The following is an 11625-nucleotide window of genomic DNA, read 5'->3' as shown; positions in this document are numbered from 1 at the left end:
ATTTGATTCTATGAATTTCTTTATTCCATCCTTAATTTCTTCTATAACCCAGTAGTTTTTGAGCAAGGTGTTGTTCAGTTTCCATGTGTTTGATTTTGTTTCATTGTTTTTTTCTGTTGTTCATTTCTACTTTAATGGCTTTATGGTCAGAAAAGATGCTTTGTAATATTCCGACGCTTTGGCTTTTGTTAAGGCTTACTTTATGGCCTAATAAGTGGTCTATTCTGGAGAATGTTCCATGTGCGTTGGAAGAGAAAGTATACTTGGCTGCTGTTGGATGGAGTGTTCAGTATATGTCTTTCCTTATCTTTTGTGGTGCATTTTGCTTTAAAGTCTATTTTGTCAGAGATTAATATTGCCACTCCTGCTCTTTTTTGAGTATTGTTTGCTTGATATATTTTTTTCTATCCTTTGTGTTTTAGTTTGTTTCTGTCTTCAAGTCTAAGGTTTGTCTCTTATAGGTAGCATATACACAGATTGTAGTTTTTAATCCAATCTGCCACTCTCTGTCTCTTTATTGGTGCATTTAGTCCATTTATTTTCAGCTTAATTATTGACAGGTATGAGTTTAGTGCTGTCATTTTGATGTCTTTCTTTGTGTGTTGTTCACAGTTTCTTTGTTCCACTTAATTTTCTGTTCTGAGTCATTATTCTTTATGTATTTTCTTTTCATTGTTGTTGATTTTGTGTTTGCTGAGTCTTTATATTTTTCTAGGTTTTTTTTTTTATTTTTTTTATTTTGACCTGTAAGATTGTTAATTTCCTTTGTGGTTACCTTAATATTTACCCCTATTTTTCTAAGTTTATACCAGTCTTTTATTTCTTTATAGCATCTTAACTTCCTCTCCATATGCAAAATCTATGTTTCCATTTTTGAAGTCCCTCATTTTTGTTTTAATTTTGTCATCTTTTACATATTGACATCTGTTTCCCTATTTTCAGTGTTTTAGCTTTGATTTACTTTTGTGACTTCCACATCTGGATTGCTATCTGGTTGCTCTGTCCTGTGTTCTAGTCTTGGGTTGTCATCTGATGTTACTGATTTTCTAACTGGAGGACTGCCTTTAGTATTTCTTATAATTTTGGTTTGGTTTTTGCAAATTCCCTAAACTTCTGTTTATCTGGAAATGCCCTAATTTCACCTTCATTTCTGAGGGAGAGTTTTGTTGGATGTATAACTCTTTTCTGACAGTTTTTTTCCTTCAAGGCTTTATGTATGTCATCCCATTGCCTTCTTGCCTGCATGGTTTCTGCTCAGTAGTCCAAGCTTATTCTTATTGACTCTCCTTTTGTAGATGACTTTTCTTTTATCCCTAGTTGCTCTTAAAATTCTCTCTTTATCTTTGTTTTTGGCAAGTTTGATTATAATATGTCTTGGTGACTTTCTTTTGGGATCTACCTTATGTAGGCTTCGATGAGCATCTTGGATAGATATCTTCTCATCTTTCACAATATCAGGGATATTTTCTGCCAACAAATCTTCAACAATTCTCTCTGTAATTTTCTGTTATCCCCCTCTGTTCTGGTACTCCAACTACTTGTAGGTTATTCCTCTTGATAGAGTCCTATATAATTCTTAGGCTTTCTTCATTTTTTTTAATCCTTCTATCTGATTTTGCCTCAAATAAGTTGGTGTCAAGTGCTTTATCTTTAATCTCACTAATTCTCACTTCCATTGCATCAATTCTACTCCTATGACTTTCTATTGAGTTGTCTGATTCAGAAATTTCGTTGTTAATCTTCTGGATTTCTGATTGCTGTCTCTCTATGGATTCTTGCAGGCTGTTAAATTTGTCATTGTGCTCTTCTCTAGTCTTTTTGTTTTCCTCTATTGTGTTTTCTGTGTTTTGCTTAATTTCCTTCCAAATTTCTTGAAGAGTTCTGTATATTAATCTTTTGTTTTCTGCCTCCAGTAATTCTAGGAAATTTTCCTCCTCAGGAAAATTTCTTGATACTTTATTTTGGGAACTTGATGAAGCCACTATGGATTGCCTCTTTATGTGATTTGATATTGACTGTTGTCTCCGAGTCTTCAATACATTATTATATTTATTTATTTTGTGTTTGCTTGCTGTGTCTTAGCTTCTTGTTTTGTTTTGGTATGCCCAAATAGGCTGCTCATATGAGCTAGTTTGATTATTGGCACCTTTGAACCTCTAATGTTCTGTCACCAGGTGGTTAAATCTGTTACTAGGTATGTGAGCTCAGGAGTCTGCTCACTCCTTCTGTATGGATTCAGCTCAGGTGCTCAGGAAGATAGCAACCAAGTGTGTGGCGTAGGCTCTCACTGTCCTAGACAAGCATGGGTGATTGGTGTAGGCATAGGCATCTGGCTGCAGCAAGGGGACACACTCTGAGCAAGGCAGCAAGCTGACAGCCACTCCCGAGTGTCCAGGAGGAAGGCATGTCCCTGTTTCCTAGAGTGCGTAGGTGGGTGGGTTTTGCAGCCAGACAATCAGCACCTAATGCTATTGGCTGTAAGGACTGGGGGGCATCTCTTATTCAAGGGCCCCTATCACAGGTGGCTAGGTGGCTTTGGTGGAGACACCAATCCTCTGGCCCCTGATGTGGGTAGGTGAAGACCCTGCTTACTGAGCAGAGCAGTGTGAAATGTCAAGAAGCTGCCACTTCACTGCTGAAACAGTTGAAGTTAGTCTTCAGGTATATACCCTGTTGTACTGCGGAAATGAGGGCCTACACTGTTGAGATGGGCCCACACAAGTCTATGCAGGGGGAAAGGCACTCAAAGTCCATGGATCCCTTATGCCTGTGCCTAGGCAAAGGAGCTGTGCGTACTCTGGGTTCCTGGCTAAAGGGAGCTGGCAGTTTATTTTTTCGCATTTGTTAATTTGTTCAGTCTCCAAGGCAGGGAGAATGATCTGGGCATGCGACAGATCCTACTTCCAGCCCAGGGGACTTGGCAATTGCTGCAGTCGATCTGGGGCCCAGTGCAGAGCAGGGAGCAGGGACATAAATGGGAGAGAGGTTTTTCCCTAAGGTGGGTGTTTTTGACCTGCGTGGTATGCGGTAAGCCGTACGCAAGTATTTATCTTTTATGGAGGGCTGCTTCTCACTGGTTCTGGTTGGCCATGTGGAATCTCTGGTGCTGGGTTCCTCCTGGGGTGGAAAATGTGCCTCTGGAGCATGGCTGCATGCCTGCCTCATCACTCACCACAGAGGTGATCAGGCCTGAAGGGCTCAGGCTCTCACAGGGTTATGTCTGGCAACTCCTTGCTGCTTCAGAACCTTCTCTTCCTCCCCCTGCCACTCAGTACAGTTCCTAAACTCTGCCTTTGATGTTCAGCACCCCCACATTGCCATTTAGAATTGAAACACTTCCATTTTTCAGGTCTTTGTTGTAAGAGGGTCCACTGGAAGCATCTGACTACTCTGCCATCTTGGCCTGCCCCTCCCCTAATTTACTTTCTTGAATAGAGAATACACTGACAAACACAAGTAATTAAAGATTAAGTTTAAAAAGGTGATTCTTTTTTATCTAAATGACACTGCCCATCCTTGAATATTAATCAAATCTGTTTCCTTAAGGTACAATTATGTAAATGATGAGATATTCTCAGTAATAACTTGAGTAATTTATTTTATAAATCACTGAAAATCATATCATTATTAGATGAAACTTAAGAATTGAAAAAGAAAAAAAAGAAAAAGGTTCAGTTTCTTTAAATTCTGCAGTGTTTTGTTTTATATCAGAAATACTGTGTTTATAGTTATTTCTTTTTATTAGTGGATTATTTTGGTAAACCATTAGAACTACATAATAATCAGTATGTTCAGGTTCTTTTTTCTTTTTGGTGTCAACTGTAGGCTCATGGTTGTTGTTTCATGATTTTTGAGTACAATCATTGCATGTATATGAAGTGAGTATAAAAATATATGCATATGTGTGCATATGCATCTGCTTGAGTATTATTTTGCAAATTCATATTTAAAAAGATAACTCAAATTAAGGAGGTACAGAAAAAGAAACTCAGAGGTCCAACTGGGGTGGAAATCCAGATTTCCAAAGAGAAATTGATTTGTGAATAGCTCTGACAGAACAGAAAGGCACAGTATATGAGTTGCCAGAAATCTTCAGACACTACACTGAATATAGGACGAATTCTAGCATGCAGTGTAAGACCATAATCAGTGTTGATCCCATCTATCCTCCAAGATTTCTCTATTATTTGCCTTCCCAAACTCTAGGCTCAATTGCACATATTTATACACATAATTTTTTTTTTTAATTACCCCTCTTTCCCTTTTTAACTTTCCTTTGGTCCCAGATAAGATCTACCTCTTTCATGTACTCTCCCTGTTACAGTCCTTGCAATATAATACAGGAGAGTGTAGGGGGAAAAAAATCATTGTACTGGAAATCAACCAAGCTGAAGACTGGAGAATGAATCCTATTGTTTATGAGTCATATTTTCCTAACTTTAAAATGAGGAAATCAATGCCTATTATGGTTAATTCATGATAGTTTGTGATTTTCAAGTGAAAGTGATTTGAAAAGAGCAAACATTTATTAGATTGAACCAATTCAAATATACCTTGTTCAGATTGTATTTCTATGTCTTACATCTATAAAGAAGCACTTTTCTCCTTGTGGGATACAAAAACATTTAGTGTATATCTAAGTTATAGAAGTTATTACTTAAGCCCCAAAGAATCACTCACATCAGTTTAGGATCCCTTTGTTTGTTTGTTGTTGTTGTTTTTAATTGTGCTTTAGGTGAAAGTTTACCCCTCACATTAGTTTCTCATACAAAAATTTATACACATATTATTATGTGACCCTAGTTGCTGTCTGTATAATGTGACAGCACACTCCTCCCTTCCACCTCAGATTTCCCGTGTCCATTCCACCAGCTCCTGACCCTCTCTGCCGTCTCCTCTCACCTCCAGACACGAGCTGCCCATTTAGTCTCATGCATCTACTTGAACTAAAAATCACACTCTTCACGAGTATCATTGAATGTCTTATAGTCCAGTCTAATCTTTGTCGCAAGAGTTGGCTTCAGGAATGCTTTTAGTTCTGGGTTAACAGAGAGTCTGGGGATCATGTCTTCTGGGGTTCCTCCAGTCTCAGTCAGACCATTAAGTCTGTTTTTTTTACTAGAATATGAGTTCTGCACCCCACTTTTCTCCTGCTCCATCAGGGACTTTCTGTTGTGTTCTTTGTCAGGGCAATCATTGGTGGTAGCTGGGCACCATCGAGTTTTTCTGATCTCACGTTGATGGAGTCTCTAGTTTATGTGGCCCATTTTGTCTCTTGGGCTAATTATTTTCCTTGTGTCTTTGGTATTCTTCATTCTCCCCTGCTCCAGGTGGGTTGGGACCAACTGATGCATCTTAGATGGCTGCTCGCTAGCTTTTAAGACCCTAGACATCACTCACCGAAGTGGGATGCAGAACATTTTCTTAATAAACTTTATTATTCCAGTTGACATAGATGTCCCCTGAAACCATGATCCTCAGACCCCTGTCCCTGCTACTCTGTCTCTCGAAGCGTTTGGTTGTGTTCAGAGAACTTCTTAGCTTTTCGTTTAGTCCAGTTGTGCTCACTTCCCCTGTAGTATGTTTTGTCCTTCCCTTCACCTAAGAGAATTCTTATCTACTATCTAGTTAGTGAATTTCCCTTTCCCTCCCTCCCCACCCTCGTAACCATCAAAGAATATTTTCTTCTGTGTTTCAAACTTTTCTTGAGTTATTATAATAGTGGTCTCATAACAATTTTTGTCCTTTTGTGAATATTTTCACTCTGCATAATGCCTGACAGATTCATCCATGTTATGAGATGTTTCACAGATTCATCGTTGTTCTCTATTGTTGTGTAGTATTCCATTGTGTGAATATACCATAATTTGTTTATCCATTCATCAGTTGATGGACACCTAAGTTGTTTCCATCTTTTTCCTATTGTGAACAGAGCTTCAGTGAACATGGGGGTGCATATATCTATTCATGTGACAGCTCTTATTTCTCTAGAATACATTTCAGGATTCCTTTGAAGGTATGGATATTATCTACTTCACTCTTGAACTTGCAACAGTGCTGAGCACACAATCTCCACTCGGAGATGCTTACTGAGCAGGGGTGTTTTCATTATGCTTTGCCTGTGTGCTCACTCTGCTCTTAAACATGAACTGTTGTATGTGTCTCTATTTCCCATTTTCCCCTTATAGTGGTTTGAAAGTTGACAATATTGAACTTTATTGGAGCCCAAGATCCTGGAAAATAGCAACAGTTACAGAAATGCCCCCAATTTTTGTGTGTTAGGAAACAGCTTACTGTAAAGAACCACCTTTCCTCATATGACTTAGATAAGACTCAGGGATGCCTCCTTTTTACTATGACAAGGCCAGACACAAAACCTCCAAATTTCCAATTCTTTGCCTCATAAATGATTGGCTGATCTGTTTGTACCCACTCACCAGTCTGGACAGAGTACCTGACTTGACCAAACTTTAATTAAACTTCTTTCCTTTCCCCAGACTTCTAAACTTTGACCAACTCTAAGCCTCAACCAGCACTGGAATGTTAAATATACCCCCCTCAAGTGTCCCGTCAAAGGATCTACTGATCAGGAGTCAAGATATTCCCTTACCAACTATCCAATTAAATCACCCATACTTGTTTTTGTTTAGCCTCCTTTACTTCTCCCTATAAAAGGAAAGCACCTTTCTTCCTGACCTTTGCGATGCTTGAAGATGTTACGGTCAGAGTGTTCTCTCTAATACCACAATTGTCTCTTTCTTCTATTACATTAGGCCCTTTCACCCTGTTATGGAACTCCGTTTCCCCCTATTTAATAATCCTTTTAATATAGAAACACACTTGTTGTTTCGCTATTAGCAGATCTTGCTCTGGTGGCACAGTGGTTAAGTGCTTGGCTGCTAACTGAAAGGTCTGAAGTTTGAAAGATGTGGTAGCCTACCTCCATAAAGGTTTACAGTGTTGACAGACCTATGGGGCAAGTTCTACTGTGTCCTACAGGGCCACTATGATCGGAATAGTCTCGACAACAATGGGATGTGTAGTAAGCTGAATGTTGTTTTAGATGCTGCCCATTCCATTTTTGACTCATCCCTACACTGTGTAGCAGATTATAACTGCCCCATAAGGTTTTCTAGGCTGTAATCTTTACAGGAGCAGCCCTGGTGGTACAGTGGTTAAGTATTTGGCTGCTAACCAAAAGGTAGACAGTTGGAACACACAAACTGGTCCCTGGGAGAAAGAAGTGGCAGTCTGCTCCTGTAAAGATTTATAGTCTTGGAAACCCTATAGGGCAGTTCTACTCTTTCTTATAGGGTCAGTATGAGTCAGAATTGACTGGACAGCAATGGGTAATCTTTAGGGAAGCAGATAGCCAGGTCTTTCTCCCTCGGAACCATTGGGTGAGTTTGAGCAGCCAACCTTTCAGTTGACAGCCAACTTCTTAACCACTGCACCACCAGGGCTCCTTTGTAATAATCCTTTTGAGTAAAGTTTTTCCTTACCTAAGTCTGGATTTGGGTTTAATTGGCAAAGTTATAGATCTATTTCTAGTGTAGCCTGCATGTTTACCTTCTTTTCTTTTTCCTCATTCTCCTAATCTTTCTCTTACTATTCTATTTTCTTGTCTCTTACCATCTCTTTCATATTTTACTGCCTTGATTTATTCTGTGCTGTATTAGGGGTAATGTCTTCAGATTCATCCCCCAGTTTACCTAATTGCTTTCTGGATTTATAATATGTTGTCTAACCTGTCTGTTGCTGTTTCATTTTGAGTGACTGTGATTTTCACTTTTTGAAGTTTTTTTAATCTCTGCCCATAATTTTTCATAGTATAAAACGCTTTTTTAATTATCTCTACACCCTCTCATTATTTATTGACAAGTTAGGTTCCAAAGACCAGGTTGTTATGTGAAAATTGGCATTATGTGAAAATGGAGAATGACAACATCAGATCACAAAACGAAGCATGACTATATCATTACATAACTGCCAAATTACATAGTTACATAACTTCCAAACCACTTAGCACCATAGCCCAGTCAGGTTGACACATAACCTTAACCATCATAGCCAGTATACTCTCTCCTTGCACCTCAGCATTTGTTACTACCAGACGTGCATCATTAATGTGCAAAGCAGTCAGATAGTAGGTTTTTACTATTATCATAAATGCAAAATGTAGGATAACGAGAAAATCGATAAGTGAGAAGAGAGAGTATTCTTTATTTATTTAGCTACTTTGAATGTATTTACTTACATCTGTGGTTTTTGGGAGTTATCAATACTCTTGTTTGCTTGTATTTTCCGAGATTCCTGTATGGTTAATTGATTCCTCTTGCATATTTGAAATTTTGATTTTTTTTCTGTAGGAATAGTCAACTCCTGTGTTTTTGGAAGGGTGATTTCTAGTGGTTTCTTCCAGGAAATCCAAAGGCCTCACTAGACTAATAACAACTGTATGATAATTTTGAAACCTACATTATTTCTGTATCATGCAGATTACATAAAGTTAAACCTGAAAATGGTAACTTGTGCAAAAATGCGTCTTTTTTTTTATTCTTATTGTTATTACAGAAAACTTACTTACTTACCCAGAGTCTTAGGCAGAGAAAATCTTTTTTTCTACCCTTCCTGGCTGATGCTCAGATTTTTCTATCTCTCTTTAGTCAAAGATTCAGTGCTTGGAGGGTCCAAGAAATACGCAGGGATTTTCCGTTCAGTGCCAAAACTTGCATAGTACAAGGTCTTATGCCCTGTCTCTGAGTAGGTATTAAAACCCAATCAATCAGAAAGAAAGAGAGAGAGAAAGTGACAATGAAAGAAAAAAAAAGAAATGAAGGAAGGAGGGTGAAAGCAAGCAAGCACACAAGGAAGGAAGGAGAAAGGAAGGAAGAAAGAAAGAAAGAAGGAAGGGGAACCTTTTCTTTACAGTGGAATTCCAACTAGTAAACCTAGAAGAAATGATGGAGTTAGAAAATACTATTCTTCAACCATCACAGTCGCAATTAATTTAGGCAAGAAACAGCAATGGATTTATGCTTCAAATAGTTTGAAAAAATAAATGATGAGGAACAAAATATTATAAAGTAACCAGTTGTCTTAGAGTAGATTTCAACTAAAGGTGACCCCATGAATATCAGAGTAGGCTTTCCCATGGCTGATGTTTTAGTAAATAGCTAGCTAGGCCTTTCTTCCAAGGTGCCTCTCAGTGAACTCAAACTTCTAATCTTTCAGTTAGCAGCTGAGCATGTTAACTATTTGCATCACCCAGAGATTCCTTCTATAAAGTATTTCTCCACAAATTATTCATGAATTACAAAGGAACAATAATAACTTTACAGTGGAGAAACATGGCTTTCACAACCTTAACTAAGTGATTAAATTGAATGTCACCAATTATTAGACACACTGGAAACATGCTCCTGGATGATGCACTGAGAAGACCGCAGAGTGACATTTGTGGTATTCCTTCCAATTGAACAACAACAGCAAATCAAATTCAAAATCTAATGATGATGAAACATCAGACAAAACTAAATTGAGAGACAGTCTACAAAACAACCGGCCAGTGGCCGGTATTCTTAAAAATGTTAAGATCATGAAAGAACAAAAAAGTTGAAGAACTGTTTCAGATTAAAGAAATTTAAAAAGACATGATAATTAAACACGATGTATGATTTCAACTGGTCTTGTTGCAGGGAGAAAATAGTTAAAAGGACATTGTTGCAACAATCAACAAAGTTTGAGTATAGACTGTGTATTATTTTTATCAATGCCATCAATGTTAAATTTCCTGATTTTGATCATTGTAATGTAATGATGTAAGAGAATATTCTGTTCTTAAGAAAACCACACTGAGAATTTGAAATTATGTTCCACATTTTCCCCTTTTTTATTAGGATCCTTCTGTAGAATCTTTGATCAAAATATAGCCATTGAGGTTGAATGAACCCCAAAACTATTGCCCTGAAAAATGGCGCTCTAGGCAGAAGCACCACGCCGTCCCTCCACAGCAAAGATCAGAAAAACTAAGCCGAACACAGAATACAACAATCCTGAAACCCTAAAACATCAAATGAAGAGATAAAGAACTCAGCCAAGCACCAAATGGAGTGAGAAAACTGACAGAGAATGGAGAGCGAGGAGAGATTCATGCAGAGGTCCCCTACCAGCTAACGCAGTGCTGATCCGCCATCTTGGACTCCTGTCGGAGACCAGCAAACAGGGGGTATGAGAAAGCAGCCTCACGGGCTTCCAGCTGGAGACAAAACAACCGGTAATTGGTGATATATGCTTTCCCACCTCCCACCCTTCTTCACCCCGACTCGGCCTCCTCTGCTTCCCGCGGCCACAGTCTCTTGACCGGGAAACAGTGGCTGCTTGAATTCCACACACCCAAACGGGTGGCTTTCTGAGTGCCATTTGTTGGCTGCTGGTGTTGCTTTTTTCCTGCTTCTTTTATTTCTTCCTTGCCTTTCCCCACCTCCCCCTCCTTTAGCTCAAGCACCTTGCTCCGTGTGCCATCTTTGTTTCTTCCTGAGGAGCTGCAGAGCTCCGGTAATTTGTGATATACGCTTTCCCACTCTTTACCCTTCTTCACCCACACTCAGCCCCCTCTGCTTCCCATGGACACAGTCTCTTGTCCAGAAACACTAGCTGGCTCTCTGAGTGCCATTTGTTGGCTGCTAGTGTTGCTTTTTTTTTTCTGCTTCTTTTGATTTTTTACTTGCCTCTCGCCACCTCCCCCTCCCTTCGCTCAAGTACCTCGCTCTGTGCACCATCTTTGCTTCTTCCTGAGTGGTGGCAGAGCTCCGTTCCAGTGTGGAGCTGCTTCCCGGTTTCAGCTGTCATGCTGGTAGGATCCCAGGGCTTTTGTTTGTTTGTTTGTTTGTTTTGAATTGTTTGTTTGTTTTCTTTTCCTTTTCTTGAGTTGGGAGAACTTTCTGGCCAGGCTGAGCTGCGTGACAGGGAGACGCCCCTTCAGCTTCCACAGACATGTAGAGGGATCCCTGAGGGCATTTCTTTTTATGTTGCGTTTTTCTTTTTTTTGATATTTCTTTTGGGGCCTTTCTTGTTTTTTTTTTTTTTTTAATATGTTTTGTTTTCCTTTTCCTCTTTTTCCCTTATTGTCTTTCTTCATTGCTCAGTTTCTCATCTCTCTGTATCTTCCTTCTCTTTCTGTTCCCTGAATACCTGGCATTGTATACCTCTACACCTTTTAGCCAGGTTCTACTGCAACACCTGAGAGCAACTTCCCCAGACCTCATAGTTGCACCGGTGGGATCCCTGGGAACTTTATGGTTCCTTAACCTTTCTGAACCTTATTTATTCATTCTTTTCTTTTCTTCTGCCTCCCCTTTCTGTTTTTCTCCATTTCATAGTCTCTCATCTCCCCACTCTAATGGCAAGCTCCCCTAGCATTCTTTTTTGTTTGTTTGTATGTTTTTGTCTCCTATTCCTCTCTCCTCTCTCCCATATCCATCTTAGCTCCGCACATAACAATCTCCCCACTGCATCCTGCCTACCTGCACTGTGCTCTTGACATCACACCACCAAGCAGCACAGGCATGGCATACTGGAACCTGCCCTGCTGTGATTACTGACAAGCTCTGGTGGCAGTAGTAA

This window comes from Trichechus manatus, unplaced genomic scaffold (genome assembly GCF_000243295.1).
Source record: "Trichechus manatus latirostris isolate Lorelei unplaced genomic scaffold, TriManLat1.0 scaffold00013, whole genome shotgun sequence".
Lineage (NCBI taxonomy): Eukaryota > Metazoa > Chordata > Mammalia > Sirenia > Trichechidae > Trichechus > Trichechus manatus.
Note: the sequence above shows the minus strand (reverse complement) of the source record.